This window comes from Cydia fagiglandana, chromosome Z (assembly GCF_963556715.1).
Source record: "Cydia fagiglandana chromosome Z, ilCydFagi1.1, whole genome shotgun sequence".
NCBI classification, from domain to species: Eukaryota; Metazoa; Arthropoda; class Insecta; order Lepidoptera; family Tortricidae; genus Cydia; species Cydia fagiglandana.
This window is the reverse complement of record NC_085959.1, coordinates 9,648,829-9,672,278: the sequence shown is the minus strand read 5'-3', so window position 1 is coordinate 9,672,278 and position 23,450 is coordinate 9,648,829. Positions and strand designations below refer to the sequence as shown.

Genomic DNA, 23,450 nt, shown 5'->3' with positions numbered 1-23,450 from the left:
AGATGAGAGGTTATTAATTTTTTTATATTCCTAGACAAGGATACATAGGTTTGCTTGCTGTACCGTAGTATTTTAACTATTACCTACGGAGCAATATTTATGTCACAGATGTGATTCAATATATTTTATGTCCCGGGTTTAGCCTTACAAAAAGGAGAAAGTTAGATCTACAGTTTTATACTTTGTTTGACTTTATGAAAGTAATTATTAGAACAATGGATTGACACTGTATCCATACTATCCATACTAATATTATAAATACGAAAGTGTCTGTCTGTCTATTACCTCTTCAGTCTTCACGCTTTAAACCGCTTAACCAATTTAGTTGAAATTTGGTAGAGAGATAGTTTTAGTCCCGAGTAAGTACAAGTTTTTATTATAGAAATCACCCTTTAACGGCGTGAAAAGGGGGGTGGAAGTTTGTATGGGTAATCGATAAAACGCAGATTGAATATTAAAAGCGCGGGCAAAAGCTAATATTTAGTGCCATAAATACAAATGTCGATATTTAAACGTCTTAGATATGGACTAGAGACTAACTATAAAAAGCAGAGTGGGGTCTCGTACAGAATACTCATATAAAATATAAGCTACCCAAATTACTAACTCCACGCAGACGAAGTCTCGGGCAAAAGCTAGTAAGACTATAAAACTGTGTTGAAACAGTTGATTGAAATTATTCACAACTCGTGGACTCGTTCTCTTAGCAACTTTTCTTGTTGACTATACCATCAGGGGCGTCCTCAAAACCAAAACAAGTAAACCGAACGTGTGCACTCCAAGTTAACATTCCTGGGTGCTTATCGCTGGAGGGATTCCTCGCGTCACGGCGCACGTGGACGACGCGGAGTGACGTGCCGCGCTAACGAGATTGGCCGTGACACCGGGCAGCGCAAGCCAGGAGCGTACGCGATTTAACAATCACAGGTCACAGTGGACACCGCTTGGGCTTTTGTTGGGATGCCCCTTACGTCACGGAGCATATAAACCGAACGTGTGCACTCCAAGTTAACATTCTCGGGTGCTTATCGCTGGATGGCACGTGTAGTGGCGTTAATGAAATCGGCCGTGACATCGGACAAGCGCAAGCCACGAGCGGGTACGATTGAGAGAGACCTCACACTAGCGTCTTCTGAGCGTTGTCGTCTAGTCAGCGCTATATGGAAATTAGTGTCCCTGCGCAGTTGCGCCAACTTGCGTCGAGCAGCAGCCATAACAATCACAGTGGACGCGCTTTTTCGTAGGGAGGGAGCCCTGGAAATATGGAGAGTGAAGTCTCACACTAACGAAATTGGTCGTAACTCCGGCCGGCGCAAATCATGAGCGGGAGCGATAGTTAAATTCACGGTGGCTAAGCTTTTCGCAGGGAGGATTGTTCGTGTCACGATGAACGTAGAGTGACGTCTCGCGCTAATGAGATTGGCCGTAACATCGGCCCGGCGCAAGCCAAGAGCGGACGCGATTGTTAAAATCATGGCGGGCATGACTTGTTACTGAGAGGGAATCAAGGGAATTTTCAACATAGAAATTACCGCATTAATATAACGGAAGATAAATAAATTATTGAAGTAAGGTTCTAAAACCAAAAACTGTAAAATCTAAATCGCTTTAGGACTCGCGAAGCTTTTTCTGTAAAATATGTGACCAATGGACTTTACTTTAAAATCGTTATAGCTCGTAGCTTGTGTCCTCAATGTTACCTCTAGCAAGGTCGTAACACAAGCCGGCCAAGTACTTAAGCCACTTTACACAGATTTTATATTTAGACAACAAGGAGAAACTCAATTAAAATAACATTACCTACATTTACGTGTAGGGGAGGTTATTAATACCTACCCAACTTTTTTATTAGCGTCACTTATTTTATAACCAATGCTAAATTGCAGCTTTTTAGCACTAGCATGCGGTCAGTGAGCTAAGTCGAGGACGGATAGACCGACAGCAGACGGAGATGGCGAAACTATCAGCGACATCAGCGTTGCCTTCGGAACCCTAAAACTTCAGACATCTCGCGCTTGTGTAGTTTTGTACAAATATGGAAGATCTATTTGAGCGTTGAATTCAGAAGTATACCTACTTGTTCATATTTATTAAAGCTTATTGTGCAATAATTATCAACATACATATATATGTATATGTGTTTAAAAATTTACAAGCCTTAATTACGTAATTTTCTTTCTTACAAATACCTAAGTCTAAACGACGGATTATTAGCTAATTAAAGCTTGTAGTGCATTCGTGAATAACTCCATACATGCTTCATTTACAATATTTTTTGTAACTAACTTCCTAATACAGTTAATACACGGTGGGATCAAAGGATCCGCAGTTTCCAAGTTTAATACTTATAACCGTTCGAACCAGGCCGCGTAGCCAAGATGCCAATCCCTTACGCTCCGTAGCGATCGAAACGCAACTGTCACTGTCGCGCTATATGGAAGAGTGATAGAGAGACATAATGCTTTTCGCTGTCGAAGCGATAGCGATTGTAACCTTGGCTAGGCCGGCTGGTTTGCATAAATGAGCAAAAACCTCAGGCTACTCCGGCGTAGGGTTACCAGATGACAGGAATTTTCCTGACATGCCAGGAATTTTGGCATTTTGTCAGGAATGGGGACGGAACACGAAAATGTCAGGAATTTATTGAATTGATAGACTTTTTTATAAAGTACCTTTTTATGGACTTAAAGTAATACAAATAATAAATTTAATAAAACTTAAATGAATATATCGTGGCTATCGGCTCAATCGGGTGGCCATCGCTAACCCTCGTCGTCGTCAAAAATATGAATGTCAGGAAAAATATTCGCTAATCAGGAATTTTGTCAGGAAATTCTAAATTTATATCTGGTAACCCTACTCCGGCGAGATGAGCTCAGCCTCAAAGTAGTAACTCAACTGAATCCTCGACAACTTAGGCCGTTACAGCGTTACGCGCGACTGTCCCGTTGGGCGACACGTTTTACACGACCCCTAAGGTTATTCTTCAATTCCCAGAAAATTCTAAAAACACCGGCACATGAGAAACGATAGACAATGCTGTTCTACTGCTTTTTAATGACGTGTTTTTGAATTGCATGCGACAAGCGACGCTTTACTATCGTTCAGTCGTGCCGTGTGTTTCGTTTTTTCACATTGCGTGTTTATTTAAATGTGGTTACCTACTTAGATAATGTACTTCCTTATAGCATCAAGATGAAATGCAAATTTAAATTTCGAGGTAGCATATAAACATGGTATGAAATAGGATAGTCTCAGTAACAATGTTTACCTAAGGTGTTTTATTTTTGGTATGTATCGGGATCATCCTCGTAATCATAATCAACCCATACCTATATTTAAGAACTATTTAATGATGAACATTATAGATGAAAAATATTATCAGTTTTAACCATTTTTAAAATTACCTCGTTGTATTTCTGCACGTAATAAAAACAAATGCATCCAAAAACAGGGATGAAGTCATCTAACGTCTTCGAAGAAATGACGTAAGCTTTATCTACGCTCAGGGGCAAAAAGATCAATAACGTCATAAATCATTTAAAAAAGTCAACGAACCGCTGTTTAGAATTCAAGAATGTTCTTTACGACTACATTTTAACAAGTCTTCATAATCTGTAATCCTCTTCGGCCAGATTAACGGCAGGATGTACTGATTTTGTCCTTGGCTATCTGTGGTAATGTGCTCACAAATATCTGAGCGCGCCCCTATTGACAAGGCGTTAGAGTGCGTGTTCAGATATTGTGAACACCTCGGCCGCTCCGATATATCTGATGGCGACTGTATCGTAATACCGTCGTCTATTATGCTATGCTCGGTAAGGGGGTTAAGAATCTCCCAGCAAGCTCGGTTCTCCATACAAACGTAGTTACGCTCTTTTTTAAAACGACTTGCTAGATTGCTCTGTAACTTTGTATTTACAAGGATAAGGGATATCTAGATCTGTAATTAGTTTTTTGTAGCTTCAGATACCATAGTAAAAATAAGTTTTTAAGCAAAAATTACATTTTTGGTACAAGCTTTAATCACGGACTGTAGGGGAGACCGGGTTTGGTTGTCACACGGGTTGGTTGTCACAGCGGCCATAACTGACAACTAAACGTACGAACGAGTTCATCGACCGGTGTCGTAGAATCGCGGGAGCTATACTACCCTCCCTACTTCACCTCAGTCCACTCCGCCATGTCGTGACGGGACCAGGCGCGTTTACTTTTTTCCGCCAATGAAAGTATTTTTTTGTGCATCTGTGTCAAATCTCATAAGTATGCCTAAATATTACATATAAATATACTTCGCCATGTATTATTAAAGTGAATTTTGTGTGTCATCGTATTGTTAGAAGGGTTTTAGTGGGAACAATCATTTAAATGTATTTTGTAAGGTTAATTTTCTAAAACGTGCCTAGGGGCAGGTTGTCTCAGATCGACTGGGGCTGGTAGTCACATGTGGCAACCAACTAGTTAAAAACTGGTTTTTATTTTTGAGAGTTTTTATTCATTACGAACAAGTATTTTGTTAATTTCTTGATTATATTCAAATAACATTAAATGTTGTAGAAGTTAATCGCTGAGAACGAATTGTTTTTGAGAAAATTCAGTTTATTGATTACAAACAGGTCGTTTCGTTATTTTAAGTTAAAGTTAATTATATAAAACATTTTTTATGTTCAATAAATGAAAAATGTTCGTTAATATTATGTGTGTTATTATTTTCCCTCTTATTTTACTATGTGACTATTTACCCCAACCCCTGTGACAACCATCCCTGACACGGGGTTGAATGTCACACTTTTCTTTTTTTATAAAAAAGAACATATTTCCTTAATACGTCATGTTAGCGACAAAGTATGAACCTATTTTGAAATTACGATAAATTGAGTATCTATTAATATACAATTGATCATCCTAAACTAAAAAAATAGTATTAAAAAAAGCAAAAGAACTAAAATGTGACTTCCATACCCGGTCTCCCCTACTTTTCTTTCCACAGGCAATTAATACTCATCGAGACAATTCTAAAAACCCCAAACACAATTAGGTTTCGTTGTTTTATCTCAGAGTTCCTATGGCCACCTCTGGTCTCCATCATCAGATCAGCTCGATGACACCATAATATTGCATTTTCACCCGACTTACGTATGTATGCAAAATTTCAGCTCAATCGGAAACCGGGAAGTGGATCAAATTTAACTTACAAGATTTGATTACAGACCGACAGACAACGGTCAGGTGAAAGTAAATAAAAGCTTGTAAAAATACAGCGAATTTAAGTTTTCATACAAAACTTGTTTTTGTTCTATTTCGTTTGTTTTATAAGCAGGAGTTATAAAAACTAATTATCAACTAATAACAGAACTAGATACAAACTAATAACAGAACTAGATATACCTCATGTCCTTGTAATGTGTAAAGTTTCATTGGTTCATTACAATTGAAAACATAGTTTTAAAATGTGAACGAAACTCCGTTTGTATGGCAAGGTAAAATTCAGCCGAGCTTGCTGGGGACTCTTAAGGCCTGTGCACAGCGGCTTGCGTGTGCGTGACGTGCGCGTGCGCGTGCGCTAAAATGTTGGAGTTGCACACGCACACGTCACGCAAGCGGTGTGCCGTCTCTCATAAGGATCTGTATACTACAACGCCGCACGCGCACGTCACGTACACGCAGCCGGTGTGCGCAGGCCTTTAAGTTTTACGGCAAAGTCGAGAGGAAGAGATATGATTTCATCAGTCAGGTTTGTAGCGCAAATAAATAAATTGAATTGAATTGAATGTCATATCGAATGGTCAGCTTTTAAATCTTTAAGTTTATTAAAACTACGTTTAATGATCCAGTAATACAGCCAGCATCAGATATTTAAGCAGTCAAGGTGTTCCTTAATATCTGAACAGCCTTCATCATCAAGACGTTAAAGTGCATGTTCATTGTTCAGATATTTTTGAGTACCTTGGCCGCACCGATACATTTGATGGCTACTGTACAGTGTAGAGTAAATCAATTGTTACAACAATTAGATATTACGCGCTCGGTGCATCGTTAAATCGGTTAAATTTAGTAATAGATATGTTTTTGCAAATGAGATCTTACGCAACATCGCCGGTCGGTACTGATTTTGGGTTCAGTGAGAACATACGATATGGCTCATCATAAATTATAACATTAGGATGTCTACAATGCATAGATAAATAGTACTTTAGAGGTATGTAAATCTAAATGAATACTTTCTTTTAAGATTTGATTTGACAGACAGACATAGGTACAGAAACTCTCACATTTATAAATTTTATAATAGTCGTAAGGATTAAAAATACTGGAACGAATTCTACGGAACCTCTGCTTGTAAAGCGCACTACACACCGGCCTGTCCACTATTACTAAATAAGGTAATTACGGTATCTGCTCCAGTAAGCAAATTGCATTTTGATTCTCCACGCTCCGTTAATGTGCACTCACCCTAATTTGTGTAACACCTCTGAAAATGATAAAGGCACACTGGTTCAGGATAGTACTTTATTTCATGAATCCTAAGAGAAGACTGAACAAAAATATGGTGTCAAAAAGAACATAAAATTATAAGAACAAAGGAATTAAAAAATACAGTAAAATTATAAAAAGTAAACGTATAAAAAGGTGTGTCGTCCACAACCTCGCTTTATTAAATTTAAATGAATCACAAATAAAAAAACTTTGATTTAGACCTTAAAGGACCTTTAATTAGATTTAGATCTTAATGGTGCTTAAAAATAAATTAATTACGAAATAGTAACGGTTTCAGTTTTCAAAAATTTTAAGATATAGCATAAAACTATTAAAAGTTATGCTCTATCAATTCTTAATTTAAAATGCTCGTAAGTACCCCATTTATATCATATTTTATATTTGAACTATGTAGGTACATGTATAATATCCAAATAATAAAAACGTTTACCTACTTAGACGTTTTTTACTCGTAAACAGCGGTTAGGATTAAAAGCGATATTTAAGTTCTCAATTAGAGAGGCATTCCCTCAGGTTGTCTTTTGTTCCTAGTGCTATTCAAAATAAGCTTTTAATGCCGAGTAAATAAGAGCTATGTCACGCATCGAGGAGCACAGTAAAAGGCGCCCTAGTCGATACAACTTGTCATTGACGATCCCGATGTACTTTCTCATTTTGAACCGCAGTATAACAAGTTGACCAGTTAAATTGAGACCTCAAGTTTTGTAATCCTGCCTTAAAGGAGAGCGCACGCGCATGTAAGGTACTATAACTCCATCTTTGTCACTCCAGCGAGACGGAAATACAGAAAATCTGAATCAAAGTTTGCCACAGCCGCATCGGATCGCCTGTTCGTTCGATCTTTTGCGCTATGGAATTACCAAGTCCTGATAGAAAGAGTTGATATCGCGCTAACCGAATGAGGGCTCTATTTGTATACTTAATGATAAAGTTTATGGCTCATTAATTAGATCAAATAATTGCCTATCATTTGGTCCATCAACCATCCCAGTCCATCATATTATGTGCGAGCGTTCGACTCACCTGCGTTCTGTAAGTAATTGTAACTCGCCGGATAATATGGCGGTGGTCACGGGAATGCGCGCGGTAATAGCCCGGACAATAAAATTCACCTGTAATGTTACTTTTAAAGGCTAGTATCGAATTTTCGTATTAAATGTAACCTCTAAGAGGATGCCTTAAAATTTTCAGATTACGATCGTGCGTGAGGATGATTTGAATCCTTGAATAATATGGTGCTTGGGATATATTTTGCCTTTTGATTGACGGTAGAATATCTGTAAGTAAAGTATCATTTCCTTGCTAACTATGTAAACAAACCGCCATATTAAAATACTACTGGTGGATTTTGTTTAAATTGTTAGCAAGTTCAATATAATGACACTAGGTACTAACGCTTGCCAATTTTTTTTAAATAAGTAAAGGATTTTTGAGGTCCTTTTTCGAGATTTGGAAGTATTAAATGCTAAATTTTATTTTTTGATGTTATCTATTGTCGACTGTTTATTTCTTAGCTCCAACTTTAACGAGAATAAAAGACGTGTTACAGTTGTTGTTTTACAGAGATCGTGGCTATCTAGCTAGAGCATTCCACAAGAACTTTGCGTTCGCTATTAGTTTTATTTTTGTGCAAAGAAGCCGAGTTTGGTCATGACACTATACACATTTTTTTGCCTAAATATCGGGGTCCCAGTATTTTCAGAAGCATAAGGTAAAGCATCCTTTGCACAAGCTAGCTCAATGACACCAAAGTAAAGCGTGCTGCAAAATTGCATGATCACATTATGAATGAATTCTTTCCTAAAGTGCCCATGCAATTTGGAGAGTAGGTGTTGGTACAGTCGACGTCAAAGATATGTTTACACTTTCATCTTACTGCCTTGCCTTTAGGCGAAAAACGTAAACATATCTTTGGCGTCAGCTGTACATAGGTATAGACTCCATTTCATTTACCATGGCGGAATTCCACTTGAGACGGTGTATAGGCATAATACGACTATTAAATTTAAAAGTGGAAAAATTACTGTCTTGTGTGTGACTTAAACTCACGGCCTCTGGATCGATACTCCAGCGCTCTGCCATCTGAGCCATCAAGACCTCATTCATAGCCAGCAAATCTCTCCACCATATTATGGGTCAAGGGGCAGCGACATCTACCGTAAGAGTGTTAAAACTTCTTTCGCAGCCGTTTCTGCTTGTTAAAAAATAAAATTAATAGTAGTAATTACAGTAGTGACAACAAAAGATACCCGGTATACTTTTTAGCTACCACATGCTGAATTTGAAGAGCAGAGCTCGTAAAGACAATATAATAAATCAATATTATGGTTCCCTTTGTGCAGTTTCAGGTGTAATCCCGGTAAATTAAATACGTACACAAGCAAATCAGTTTCAGTCAGACAGCAAAAAATGGAGTCGAGTTTAGCTTATCAATATTTGAAAAGTAAAAGCGCGATATAAGCATACAAAATTCAAGATTGACGACCGGTCTGGCCTAGTGGGTAGTGAGTGACCCTGCCTACGGAGCCGATGGTCCTGGGTTCGAATCCCGGTAAGGGCATTTATTAGTGTGATTGATCACAGATGTTTGTGCCTGAGTAATGGATGTTTTGTATGTATTTATGTATATTATATATATATCGTTGTCTGAGTACCCACGACACAGCCTTCTTGAGCTTACCGTGCGGCTTAGTCAATTTGTGTAAGAATGTCCCTATAATATTTATTTAAGACTTTTAGTCCCAGTATATCATACTATTAATTAGTTATTAATATGTAGGAGACGCTCGGGAACAAATGGCAGAAGCATCCGCGGGTCGTCGACCGCCGAATTGCGGCTCACCACGGGCCCCGACCCCGAGTCTACGTTCTAACGTCTGTCTGCACATTACTGTAACGCAACACGAGTCTAGACACAATCATCCTAATATTCAGTAAGGCCGTAGGAGTCACACAAGCCTAGCCGCCTCTATACAATTTAATTTACTCTCTCATTTTTAGGGTTCCGTACCCAAAGGGTAAAACGGGACCCTATTACTAAGACTTCGCTGTCCGTCCGTCCGTCCGTCCGTCTGTCACCAGGCTGTATCTCACGAACCGTGATAGCTAGACAGTTGAAATTTTCACAGATGATGTATTTCTGTTGCCGCTATAACAACAAATACTAAAAACAGAATAAAATAAAGATTTAAATGGGGCTCCCATACAACAAACGTGATTTTTGACCAAAGTTAAGCAACGTCGGGAGGGGTCAGTACTTGGATGGGTGACCGTTTCCTTTTTGCTTTTTTTTTGTTTTTTTTTTTGCATTATGGTACGGAACCCTTCGTGCGCGAGTCCGACTCGCACTTGCCCGGTTTTTGCATAAAATTTGACATGAATCACATGAAATAAATCTTATTCTTATTCTTATTCTTATTCTTATTCTTATTCTTATTCTTATGAACACTTGAACAGTCAAGTAATTCCTGGTACAGTCAACTGTAAAAATATGGGTGCACAAATCATCTCAAAAATATGTACCATTGCTCTTATGTCAGCGAATTAAGATCTATGGGACATAGGGTACATCGCCAATTATTAGCCAGTTTTCAATTACTGGCCACCTATACTAAAATGAATTCTGTGTATAGGTGAATAGAACTCATTTTTGTAAGAGGCGGCCAGTTATTGAACGAGTGGGTTGTGGATAAATTTCAGTTACTGGCCATTTTCCTTATACTGAAAATGAGTTTTATTTATCTGTAAATAGAATTCATTTTTGGAATAGGTGGCCAGTAATTGAAAACTGGCTAATAATTGGATTTTCGTACCTTATATACTAAAATGAACTTTGTTCACCTATAAATAGAAATCAAATTAAGTGGCCAGTAATTGGGGGGTGGCTAGTAATTGGCGATGTACCCTATTTTTGAATAAGTTGACTACACCCATATTTTTACAGTTGACTGTACTTGCTAGTTTTCGTTGCTTAAATTGTTATACTTACGTATAGAGTGAGTAGTTTTGTATGTAACTAAAACTTGTAGGTAACCTACCTATTAACAATTTTTAGCAACGCAAAACTAGTACCAAGGATAGGTACCTACAAAGTAGGTACTAAATACATAATTATGTATATTGGTATAAATTTATAAGTGGAAAAATTACTGCATCGGGTGAGACTTGAACTCACGTCCTCTGGACCGATATTCCAGCGCTCTTTCAACTGTGCCACAAAGGGGTATCACAACCGATTGATAAAATTGTTATTAAAATATATAATTATATGTATTGTACCAAACACAAGTTTATGGCACAGGATATGCAACTTATCCCTTCAAGTGATTTTTTCCAGTTAACCTTTGAGTAGATGAGAATTGATGAAGAACGGTAGACAATACTCGTGTATTATATCGATATCGTTCAGAAATAATTATACTCTTACTTGGTTGAATGAGTTTATCAATTCCAACCTGCCATTCGGATCAACCGTGAAAACTGCCTTTCAATACGAACTGCATTATAAAACACAAGGTTTTATATAAAATGTATACAATTTGAACGCTGCTCAGACCATTAAGTTGTCACAGTGAGTGCATTAGAAATGCAAGGGCGCTCCACTTTAGTGTTATATCAACGGTCGATATTGATAATAAGCTGAGTATCGACGCCGCCCGTAATACCGGACAGTAAAGTTAACTCGGTATTTTAATAAGCTACACAATATGGTACTTTATAGTACTGCTAGTAGTTCGCGTTCAAGTAAAAGTTTGTATCGTTAAAATCCTGAACGTCTGGGTAAATTATTACTTATTACGTATATATTTAATAATATCACAGAATAAATAATAGTACTAGGTACAGAAGGCTCACTAGTCACTCTCTAACAAAACGCGTTTGTTACGATCAACACAGATATGCTTGGTAAGTAGATGTATTCTGTGAACCGCATTAAGATTTTCACACAGAAATAGAAAAAAGAACAATAAATTTTGGAGGTTCCCCATACTTAGATCTGAAACTCAAATTTTTTTTTCATCATTCATCAAAACTATGGATAGGTCTTCAAAAATGATATTGAGGTTTCTAATTTTTTTTTCTAAACTCAATAGTTTGTGCGAGAGACACTTCCAAAGTGGTAAAATGTGCCCCCCCCCCTTGTAACTTCTAAACTAAAAAAAATATATGATGTGCAAACTTCCACCGAAAATTGGTTTGAACGAGATCTACACGAGTAAGTAGTTTTTTTTAACACGCCATACTTAAATCGTAAACCGCAATTTTATTATGTTACTTGCTGCTACGGAACCCTTCATGGATCCTTCATTCATCCGACTCGCACTTGACCGCTTTTTTAACTTTTTATCGATCTACATCATCATCCCACGCAGACAAAGCCGCAGGCCGAAGCTACAGCTAGCGTGTAATACCGGTACCGACAGTACTTCCCGGTAGCTACAACAGTAGCTACACTAAGGGCACGCTCTGACCATTTCCAGTATGTAAATACGCCTACTTAAAGTTTCCAACAAACTCTTACTTAAAACAGTAACCCCGGACCAATATTTACTAATACACTTAAAACAGATTCAAAATGACTGGTCAGTATGCTAACTGTCTAAGTATACACATAACACGTTCAAAATACGCCCGGCAGTGCCCTAGTCAAGTTCAAAAGTAACTGTTCGGAACATTTGATACCTATATTTTGATACGTCTTCTTTTAATTTACCTATGAATCAAAAATCACTACGAGTATATGTACTATGCCTTTAAGATTTGAGGAGTTCCCTCGATTCCTCATGGATCCCATCATCAGAACTGGATTTTGACAAAAACGGGACCAATATGTAATCTGTATGCATATATATGTAGATACAATCTAAAAAATAATTTTAGTAATGACTGAGATATGGAGTAACAAACATAAAAATATTTATTTTAATTTTATTTTGTATTATTTATTTTAAGGCTTTATATTGTTTAAAAAAGAGTATATGACTGTATTTAAAATAAATGATTTTCTTTTTATAAAAACATACATCTGAATTGATAACCTCCTTCATTTAGATTTGGAAGTCCGTTAATAAAAATAAACTAAATTGTTTTTACTTTAACACATATTGGCTATTCTTAACCTAGTAAGACCCAGATTAATTATTTCAGTGTTTTTTTTAATTTAACTTTTAAAATATACAAGTAAACGCGCTCATTATCGATACATTACATGTCATACGTCACACGCCGCCGAACTTCGGGAAATAAATAAGCAAGTATGTACCTAGTTTAGTGTAATTCTGCACAAAAAAACTTGGCCCAATTTTGGCCTTATATGTTTCCGGGAAACGCATATCATGCGTCCCTTTTTGTTGACATGTACATGAGAGGGCACAAGTATAATGAGGTGTGGGAAAAATAACACATGGTGGCGTGGGTGTTTTCCATAGAGATAGTGTAGTGGGATAGCTTCTGAGAATACCTGCTTGTCGTGCGAGTTCAATTGCTCCCATCTGTTTTGTATGGGGACTTTAAATCAAGTCACTGTTAAGTGTTAAAGTTTCGTTTGGTAAATAAGGATACGCCAGTAAATAAGCTGAGGCAAAACAACACGCAAACAACCTTATTGTTAATTTAGGATTGTTTAGTAATTCAACATTTAATTATAAGTTTTAGTACCCATAATAATTATTAAAATTATAGAAATTTGGTAACTATAATAATAGAGGTGCGTTATATTTTTTGGTAAAATTATTTGTTTAAAAATATATTTATTATATTTATTTATTGTTTATACTTATATATTTTTTTTATATAAAAAATGAGTTTGTGGTGAAATGACAAAACACGTCCCCATTCTTTATTCATGTTCTCCAACATATAACGAAACCAGTAATTAATTATCATTTTTTTTGAAAAAAGTTCTTCTCATAAATTAGAAGGTTTGGTCAATTTTCAGTACCTACTTTGAAGACCATTTTCTCCTAACAGGTTGAGTTTGGGCAGCTAAAAAAAATACGTGTCCGTTATTTTAGACTACTCTATAACATATATCAAAATAAATCAAATCGGAGTAGGACAGTTGGGTACCCTTCCTTGTAAGTTAGGGAGGTAACTGCATCGTTGATAACCGGCCTTGAAATACCATGTAGGTAGATACGCGTTATTGAGAAGAAACCTTTCGGTTAGCGAAGAATTCATTGATTCTTGTAAGAAAATCTCGCATGGATGGGACTTTACGTGAGATGGCTCATCTCTAACCCTGCGTGCCGGTAATGTAACGACGCGCCGAGTCTTTGGGCCCGATTCGGATTATGAAATAGACATCAATTAGACATCTTTTAGACATCACCAAGATACGATAACGATACCTACATATGTTTAAGATCTAACCTGTCAAATTTGATATTTGCGCGATTAGGGAGATATTCTTGAACGATTTCCACAGGATACGACTTAGAGATCTAATTCACATCTAATAAATATCTTACTCTATCTAACGTAAAAGTGACATTGGTTGCTCAAATTGCGCTGCAAAAGAGAACTAGTAAAGTTGATATCTAAACTATAACGTATCTAGAATGGATATAGTACGTGTCGTCTCTAATGAATATCTTGAAGTTCGAATACGGCAGTTTAAGTCCTTGAGCTCATCCTAGGTGAAACCAGTTACTCAACAAAGCTTTCTAGCCTTTTGTTAATTCATTAGTAAAACACCTTATTTGCGTTGCAAATAGGAACCGTTCCAAACAGTAGGTATTTATTTAAATTTGTCAACAAATTCATCAAGCTTGCATCTCATTCGAGTGTTTAAGTAGTAACACATAACAGTTAAATAATAAAGAAATAAATAAAATGTTATAGTATCAAAACCGGTCCCATTCGCGTTCAGATTGCCGTCATATGAGATTTACAACGAACTTCCCAAATCTACATTTATATAAGTGTATCATTTATAGCAAAAATTTATTAGTAACGCCTCATGTTTTACGAGATGAAGTGTAGGTACCTACCTATACTAAAACTGGGCTCTGTGTACAACTAATACTTACCTTTAAAATAAAATAAATAAATACATAGATTAAATTTCAGGCAAGCGACTTTAAACGAGCATTTCTTGTTTTTTTTTGTTTATGTATATTTCGGGGATCTCGGAAACGGCTCTAACGATTTCGATGAAATTTGCTATAAGTATAGGGATTTTCGGGGGCAATAAATCGATCTGGGAAAATCTGGGAAAACTCGCATTTTCGAGTTTTTATATGTTTTCCGAGCAAAGCTCGGTCTCCCAGATATTAATCCTTATAAAAAGTCCTCCGCCGCGTCTGTTTGTTTGTATGTTCGCGATGAACTCAAAAACTACTGAACAGATATTCATGCGGTTTTCACCTACCAATAAAGTGATTCTTGAGGAAAGTTTAGGTGTATAATTCGCTAACCCGTGCGAAGCCGGGACGGGTCGCTAGTTTTACACTTAAGTACATTATATTGTTTTGCGTCGAACTTTTTGTACTCTGTCACAGAATAAATAATACTGGTAGTCCTAACTACCTACTCTGTTAAATTACGCCTAGAAGTGTTAAGAAAAAGTAGAAGACATATACGGATATGCGTATTTACTAATTGTGAATCAGGTGCAATTTGTTCGTGGTCTTTATGCAGGCGCTCAAGTGGTTTGTGTACTTTCATCATCTGGCACTACTTTTCCTCCAAATAAAACACCTGGCATTGTTATATATGATTTAAATATATAATTAGCTATTATATCACACCAAACTCAGAGCTCTATAAATTGCACACCTTCAATTGATTTTACAACCTCTTTGTTGCCCATCCACTCTCACACCCACCGCTGAACAGCTGCCAGGCGCCCGGATTAATAAATAATGATAGTATGGCACACTCACTAGAGGGATTTCGTTGCTCTATAAATTGCATACCTATTTCCTTAGCTAGCTCTTAGACTACTAGATCGATCGCTCGGGAACGCTCAAAAGTCGTTACGTTTTAATTCGGTCCAAGTTCGAAACTAGTTTGCGATTTATTGCTCGCATCGGCGACCGTTTATGAATGCGAGTGTGATGGCGTTGGTTTTTATTATTAACCGGTTGACGCGAAAAAACCAGCCCCGTCGCTGCCGTATTGATGGGACACGATTCCTTCGACTCGATTTCCTATCATCGACTCGCATGCGGGCTTCGATTCGATCGATTTGAGAAACTTTCAGATACATCGATATCTAGCTCGTTAGAATAGAACCTTATGTTTTCTATGACATTTAGTCTAGCACTTATCTAGCAATATGTAAAAATTCGTCAGCCAATTATATTGTGAAATTAGTTTGTATTTGTCTCTTGGGTTTGTGTGAAATATAGGTGGTCAAGCAAATCTTGTCAGTAGAAAAAGGCGCGAAATTCAATTTGACTTGAAGAATCGGAACGATCGAAACATTTTCAAGGCTATTAAAATAGCCTAAATTCAATAACATTTCCCGTTTAAGACGTGTATGTTCCTAATGCTACGTGTTACTTGAGTTTTAGTGTACCTATCTACATTTTTAAGGCACATCGCCAACAAACTGCTTTAGAGTTTGGCGAAATATTATATTAAGGTAATTTTTGCTTGATTTCCATTAAAATTATCTTTCTTAGGACTAAGAAACTACTTTTCTCTCATCGATTGGTTCTACCCTCCAAAGGCCCAAGGTCCTACCTACCTATAGTACTTCTTCAGTTGGATGAAATCTAAATCATATTCAATTTGAACAGAGTCGCTTTTGATTTGTTTCTTACAATTTTCAAACAACGCAAAATCAACTCTATGTCCACATTATAGGTTCTTATTATCAGTGGCAAATTTTGAATTACATTTGTATGGCGGGGCCTTAGACGGCTACTCTACCCTCGGACTCGATCACTCGGAGCCCGAGCCCGCTTCGCGTCACTAGCAGCCACCGGCCGCTTGTAGGTTTTCGGTTGCAAGAAGCCTCATTATTTTTTAATTTGTCCTGGGAACCTGGCTTTTGTTCTTTGTTCTCATGCCTGTCATGTGTACTGATTTTTTTAATGCCTTTTTCAATCTTGGGCAGTACGTTCATTAAGGGGCCTTATTCGACATGTACAACTGTCGGATTTCGCGTCAACTTCAATTCAACAGTTGAAGTTCATCGAGTGTGGATAGTTCATTTGGTACAATCAATAATTTAACAAAAAACAACTTTATTTTATTATTACTTTAAGGTTTATAATGGTTTGGTTTGGTTGTCACCTAACTGTGGATTGCTAATGTCAAATTTTGACAAAAGTAATGATTCGATTCAACGGAAGTTCAACAAGCGACGTCAAAAGTAGCATGTCTAAGGCCCAAGTTGAAAATAGCCACAGTTAATGCTTAATGTTTGGAAGACGTGTAGTCATCACAAGCGATTATGCTTTGAAAGCAAATTGTAAATGTTATGCTTAGCCGTGATGTGACTAGAAAAATATTTAAAACTAGCGAACTATTTAGTTCATCTGCAAATAATATTTAATCTCAACCCCATGTTCAACCACCATTAAAACCATTTTTAAGTTTGTATTGTTTTCGTTAAATATAGAATTTGTTTGCTCAGTGGTTTAGTTAGGCTAAGTAAAACCACCCAACTATGGTATAATATAAAAGGTATAAGGTATAACATATAAGGAGCCCACTGATTAACAGTCCGCCGGACGGTATCAGCCTGTCAGTTGTTCGGAACTGTCAAAATTTTGTTCTAACTGAGAGGCCGATACCGTCCGGCGGACTGTTAATCAGTGGGCCACTTTAGTTTTGTTTGACTGCTCCGAGCAATCCATTATCTCAAGCTGGAGCGTGTAGCGAGACCGTTGGCGGTTTAAAACAATACAATATCTACTTAGGATTAGTGCATTTTAGACAGTAAAACCACTAAAGGTTTGCTAACGATTCAAGCGATAATGAACCCCAATCCCTAAGAGATAAGATTTACACAGTGACACTCAAGTTCTGCTAATAATATAAAAGACCGTTAAGCGTATTTTCACATCACCTATTCGAAAAAGGGCTTTTTATTCCCTATTTTATAGGAGCGATCAAAGTGGGACTTTTCTTTCCTGCTAGGAGTGATCAAAGTTGTACTTTTCTGTTCTAGGAGACGATTGTTTCTTTCTTGCATAAAATTTTTTTGGTCAAATAATACATATTTTGATACATAACAATTTCCTCATAGTTTATGTGAAAAGCCCTCACTACGTTCGGGATTCTATCTATTGTAGAATCCACCGCTTTCATTCAGGATTCAAACGCTCTTGACGGAGGTATACTTATCATTTTGATTCCTTGTAACACAAACTACTATTGTTATAGGAATATTTACCTGCCTATGAAAATTCACACTTGATTGTTGTTTGAACTGTGTTATCCCGGTGTTATCCTTATCGAGTAAAGTAACAGCTGATAAAAGACTAAACTAATCGAAGGATAATAAAATTAATAAACAAAGGAAAGGAATAGATGGAATCAGCAATAAAGAGATAAGATAAGAGAGATCTTTATAAATCCTAGTCTATGAGATGAATTTATCAAGTTTAAAACCTATTGCAACTTTAAATCTCTTGCCATTAGGTACATAAATTATTACACATTTTGTGTACGATTTAAAACTTAGAGGGGGAGGAATACTTTTTTGGACTTTCGAAGCGATTATTTCAAAAGTGTTTACATAATTTAAAAAAAACTGGCTTCGGATTACACGGAACTTAAAAATCTGCTTTGTTTTCTATAATATTGCTGTCCACTCAAATTATCTGTAAAATAATGCCCCTTGCCCAATGCCGATGTGCGTTTATGTCTAATATTAGGAATAAATCGAATGACCCACAATAAAATAACCTCATAAATCTTATCTTTGATTAACTAACTAACATTAAACCTATATTAGGTAAGTGATATGTCCTTATGTCTCATCTAATTGTTTAAACTATTTCATTCCCTTAACCATCTTTTGTTTTCATAACGAACGATTCATCACAATACATCGAAAATTGTATCCCTATTTGCAACCATTGCAGCCGTACGTATCAGTTAAGAAAGTTTATTCAAGTCCGTACACCTCAATTTTACGTTCCATTGTTAAAATTTTAACGTACTCCTTATATTTATTTTGTGTACAAATAGATACAACAGGGGCAAAGAGATTTAATCTACGTAGACAGTTTGTGCTTATGTGTAACTAAGCCTAAACAACGAATGTAACGTTGCAAATGTTTCTGTGCTTTTAAAGTTGTCTATAATTAGTCAATTTTCAATTTAACTAATACTTACTGTACAATTTAAACATAGTGAACAATAGCTATGGAAAACCAGTCCTGGGCGATTACTATCGCTAAAGAAGGTACATACCTAGTTAAATTAAAAAGTTTGTGTAAGTATGCAGTGTATGCACCAATAGCTTTTCATCCGAACTTTCTTAAGCCACAACAGCAATAATTGTAAGATTTACATAGTACCTATTTTGTTGACCGGGGTAAAAACTGTAAAAACATGTTTTTAAAGATTTAAATAAATAAAAAGCCTTAGAACAGAACTCCTTACGAAAAGTTCTATGGTCAGTATTATAACATGTCCTATAAAAATAAAAGATGGAAGTTTATAAACTCAAATACCGGCTCCGCACATATTTAAAAACTAGCAAGTCTACCTTTAGAGAGATCAGAACGAACTTCACAGTTTGAACCACTTCATTGTCCGATTGTTTTGCCACCGACCGGCGCCGCACTCGGCCACATGTAGTACTGAAGATCATGCTGTCTTGCAACATGCCTTACCGGCTCAGGTAGAATTTTCACGGCGAATAACCGGCTGGGTCTAGGAGTAGTGGGCGCTGTGAAAGTGGTACCGTTGGGTTTGCGTTTGATTTTGGTCGGGTTGGCGAGGAAAGACATTGTATCGATGGCCGGCGCGGAAGAAAGAGATGAACTGTGAATGGCTAGAAGCATCTTCAAAGAGTAATGAGTGCAGATGGGATCCTTACAAAGTTAAGTAGAGGATGAACCTAAAGAGTAAATTAAACCTTAAAAGACGAAAAGAAGAGTTTATATTTATGCCAATGTACTTATAAAATTTAAATTAAATATTTTCTTTCTTCTTAGTGTATTTTGTTTAGAAATCTTAATCTATTAGATCAGACGATTACTAACGTAGCAGTTGCATTAAGTATTAGATAGGTAAGTAATAAAAATTCAACCAAAGCAAAACCAAAGTGTTTAAAGGTATGACGATAAGAAGTATTTTGATAAACTTCCTGTAGGTATTCATATTTGCCAGCTTTGGATTTAAATGTCAATTGACAGCATTAAACAATATAAGCATTCTGTTGTACGTTGTACAAATGAGACGATTAAAGCAAAAATTAATAAAAACTACCTAGGTATACGAATTAACTTTAATCTATACCTAAATGTAATCAGTAAGTTGAAATACCCGGCCGCAATTCAACATCCAAATAAAAATCTCCAGGAACCTTATTAATTAACTGACCGCTCTCCTTTTAATCTATGGCCATGACGTCACTGGTCGAAAATGTCAGCAACGCACACACTGCCTGCCGTCCCGCTCTGGCGCGCAATTCCCAATGGGGCTAAGTCAAGGATGCAGCGCACTCGTCAGTTCACTGCTCCCGCGCCGCCCTGATCTCTTTCAAGGTTCTTTTTTATTTTTTTTATTTTGAAATTGGAAAGTTTACTTTTTTATCACTATCCTCGGCATTTGTTTTTGCATTTCATAAGGTTTATTAGGTATTTAATTTTTTACAAATAATAAAATACATATATTTAATTATCTAAATGCGTTATTATGTATATGTCCAAATTATGATGTGGACGGACAGAAGACTCAGAAGACAGCTAAAGCTCTAATTTATGAATTAACATAAAGATAAAGACCCCCAAATGCTATTATGAAATTTGCTTTAGTTTGTTATTATAAAATCTATAAACCTATTTAGATATTAGCGATTATCAAAACTATCCCTCTTTCAAAGTAACCCCAATTAATAATAAATAAATAATAATAAATAAAATAACCCGTTAGATCGACCAAAATAGAATATGTAGGTAGTTACAATTGGCATTCCTATTAATAGAAATAAAGTAAAATTTGCATAAAATTAAACTACAATCACATGAGTTGTGTAACACAACAGTTGTGATAGGACGATTTACAAAATGTCCATGTCACGAGTTAAATAATTTAAATATAAATAACCCAGTGAAAGATAAATAACCTAAACGACAGCAACACTACTATTTATTTAAATTAAGTCTCTAGCAGTCTAGACGTTCTTAATCTGAAAAGGTAAATGTGTCTTTTAAGTAGATAATAAGATAAGACACGACCGTCGATATTACAAAAACAACTAAAACGATTTATATTACGCAATATTTATAAATGACTAAATATTGAATAAATTACTAAATGACTATTTATTAGTTTTATTACTTAAGGGGCTACCCGAGATTTTCATTGATTTTTGACAAGTTTGAATCGTATCTCCTTTTTTTTTGCACTACAGATAGTATTATAAGACAAATGGTTATCAGTTCTTCATTCTGTTATCTCCGGTTATGTCCACGGATTTTGAAAAAAAAAAATAGGTACTTATTTTTTATGAATTACTTAAACATTGTCTAAAAAACACTTTTTTTCCATATCTTGTTTGCTGTGAAGGATCTTACATGTACGTAACCTACATATTTGGGTTCATCTTTGACGTCTTGAAAAATTTGTCCAGGGTTTTAATTTTAAACTAATTAATACAAAATTATGGACAGAAAACCTGTTCGTTCGTTTTCTTAAAACCGTCGCTGTTAATATACAGTCGACTCTAGTTCATTTGAAGCTCAAGGGACTTTTAAAAGATTACGAATTATCGAGAATTCGAATTATTGAATAATAATCAATTATGATTAAACTGCAAATTTTTTAACAATATCAAAAGGTTAGAGGTACATATTTACATGCACAGACATAATGTGAATTAATTATTAGTCTTTCGGAAGAAGTCTGTAATATTAGTTTGCTTCAAAGTACTTGCTGAGACTGATCAATAACCTTTTTTTTTATCAGAAATACCTATTGCCTGAAATGCTTTTACAATAACAAATGCTCGTGCAACGATGAACTTGAACTTGTTGAAATTGTCTCAAAATGTAGGGTACGTACGTAGGTACCTCTGCAATCTGATAACTTTGAATTTTATTGTCGAGTGTTTGACGCCTATGAGTTCGAATTAACGCGTCGTTTTGTTAGGTAGCGATTATTTTTTTGTTTGAATTACCAAGTGCTTAAAAAAGTATTGTTTTTTTTTCGAAATATATAAAGATTTTCTAGGGAACTCGTGATAACTTCAAATTATTCAGTTTCGCATTATCGCGGGTTTGAATTAAGGAGTGTCGACTGTAATAAATAAGCTACAAAAACATTAGAAAACTAAGGGATTCCGATCGAAAGTCATTGGCGTGGGGTAGCCCCTTAACGTCATGCTCAGTGGTCAGGTATTTTATTTATTTTCCAGTGTGAGTAATATAATAATATTAAATATTCCCACGCTATGCAGATATGTTCCTGTACTCTCATATACAATCAATAGATTGATAGGGCTATAGTACCCACGCTGCCTGAAAGTGGCTTGGGAACTGAGGGGCTACCGCGAAAACTGAAATTCCCAAATTGCGGGGATTTTTCTCTGTCACTCTAATTACGCCGTCATTGGAGTAAAATAGAAAGATCCCCGCAATTTGCGAACTTCGATTTTTGCGGTAATAGCCCTGCAGTATATCAATTTCTTCGCGAAGGTCATTGCGTCAGTTTACCGTCTAGTGCCTGTTTCCGTCCACTTGGCGTAGTTACTACAAAGGATTGCGTATCATTTGAATATAATAATATTATACAGGAACGAGTACATATATATTCAAAATATACGCATTTCTTGAATGTATAAGCGAATCCGACACAAGAGCAGCCGACACAACGGAGCCACGCCGTTTTGTCGTCTAAATAGTGTTTAGTTTTAAGTTTATAAAATACATCTGTATGTTAGTCTGTAAGGTATTTGTAATATGGGCCTTGTTGCCTGAATTAAATATCTAAATAAAATGAATATTCAAATTAGACGCATAATTTGTTAAAAGGGGAATACTCTGATTACTATGCACTGTACGGCTACCACCAGTTTTGACATTGACAGATACGCTCGCGTCTACGTAAATTACTTTCTATACATCTCGCTTGCACTAATATGCGAGTACGAGCGAGATGAATAGAAAGTAAGTTACTTAGACGCGAGCGTATCTGTCAATGTCAAAGCTGGTGGTAGAGGTCCTGTCTCCTGTCTACCCGAAGACAGTGGCGCCGGCGCGCACTGCAGAGCTATGTTTGCGCGTGCGATTCATTAAGTGCCATAAACCGCATCAGACCAATGGGAACAAATATTTACGCAGCCTATTAAAATGGATTGCTGTTAACAACGGGCCGGCTAGCATGGTGGGCTCGATTTAAATATTATACTGTGGTAATATATATTACCACAGTATAATATTTATAACACCGAAAATCTGTACTAAATACTAACCCGTTAAAACGTAATTATAAATTTATCATTATTATATAGTTATATTACTTCGTAGAGCAAGGTTTTGGTTACAGTAGGTGACCGGTATTCCGGCGCTCGCCAATCCGGCAATTTACGCAGTTGAACACCGTTATCATAGGGCGTCTAATTAATTAATAATGATAAATTTATAATTACGTTTTAACGGGTTAGTATTTAGTACAGATTTTCGGTGTTACTCGTATAATATTATATTATGATTCTCTTTATTTATTTTTCGTCTTAAGTTAGGTTATTTATAATATGAATATAAAAGTAAAATATAAAAACACAAAACAATAAAAAATACAAATAAACACATTATAAAAAA

General features: G+C 36.2%; 1 protein-coding gene across 3 annotated transcripts in view; it reads right to left on the bottom strand.

The window, feature by feature from the left end:
- The window catches only part of LOC134678297 (FH1/FH2 domain-containing protein 3), a 105,992-nt gene that overhangs the window by 46,565 nt on the left and 35,977 nt on the right, over positions 1 to 23,450 (bottom strand). The window contains exon 1 of one of the 3 annotated variants that reach the window (XM_063536792.1): positions 19,172 to 19,303. The exons of 1 other annotated variant lie outside the window; for it this stretch is intronic. The gene's annotated coding sequence lies outside the window, so the exon portion shown is untranslated. One more of the 3 variants, XM_063536791.1, reaches the window with a different exon arrangement.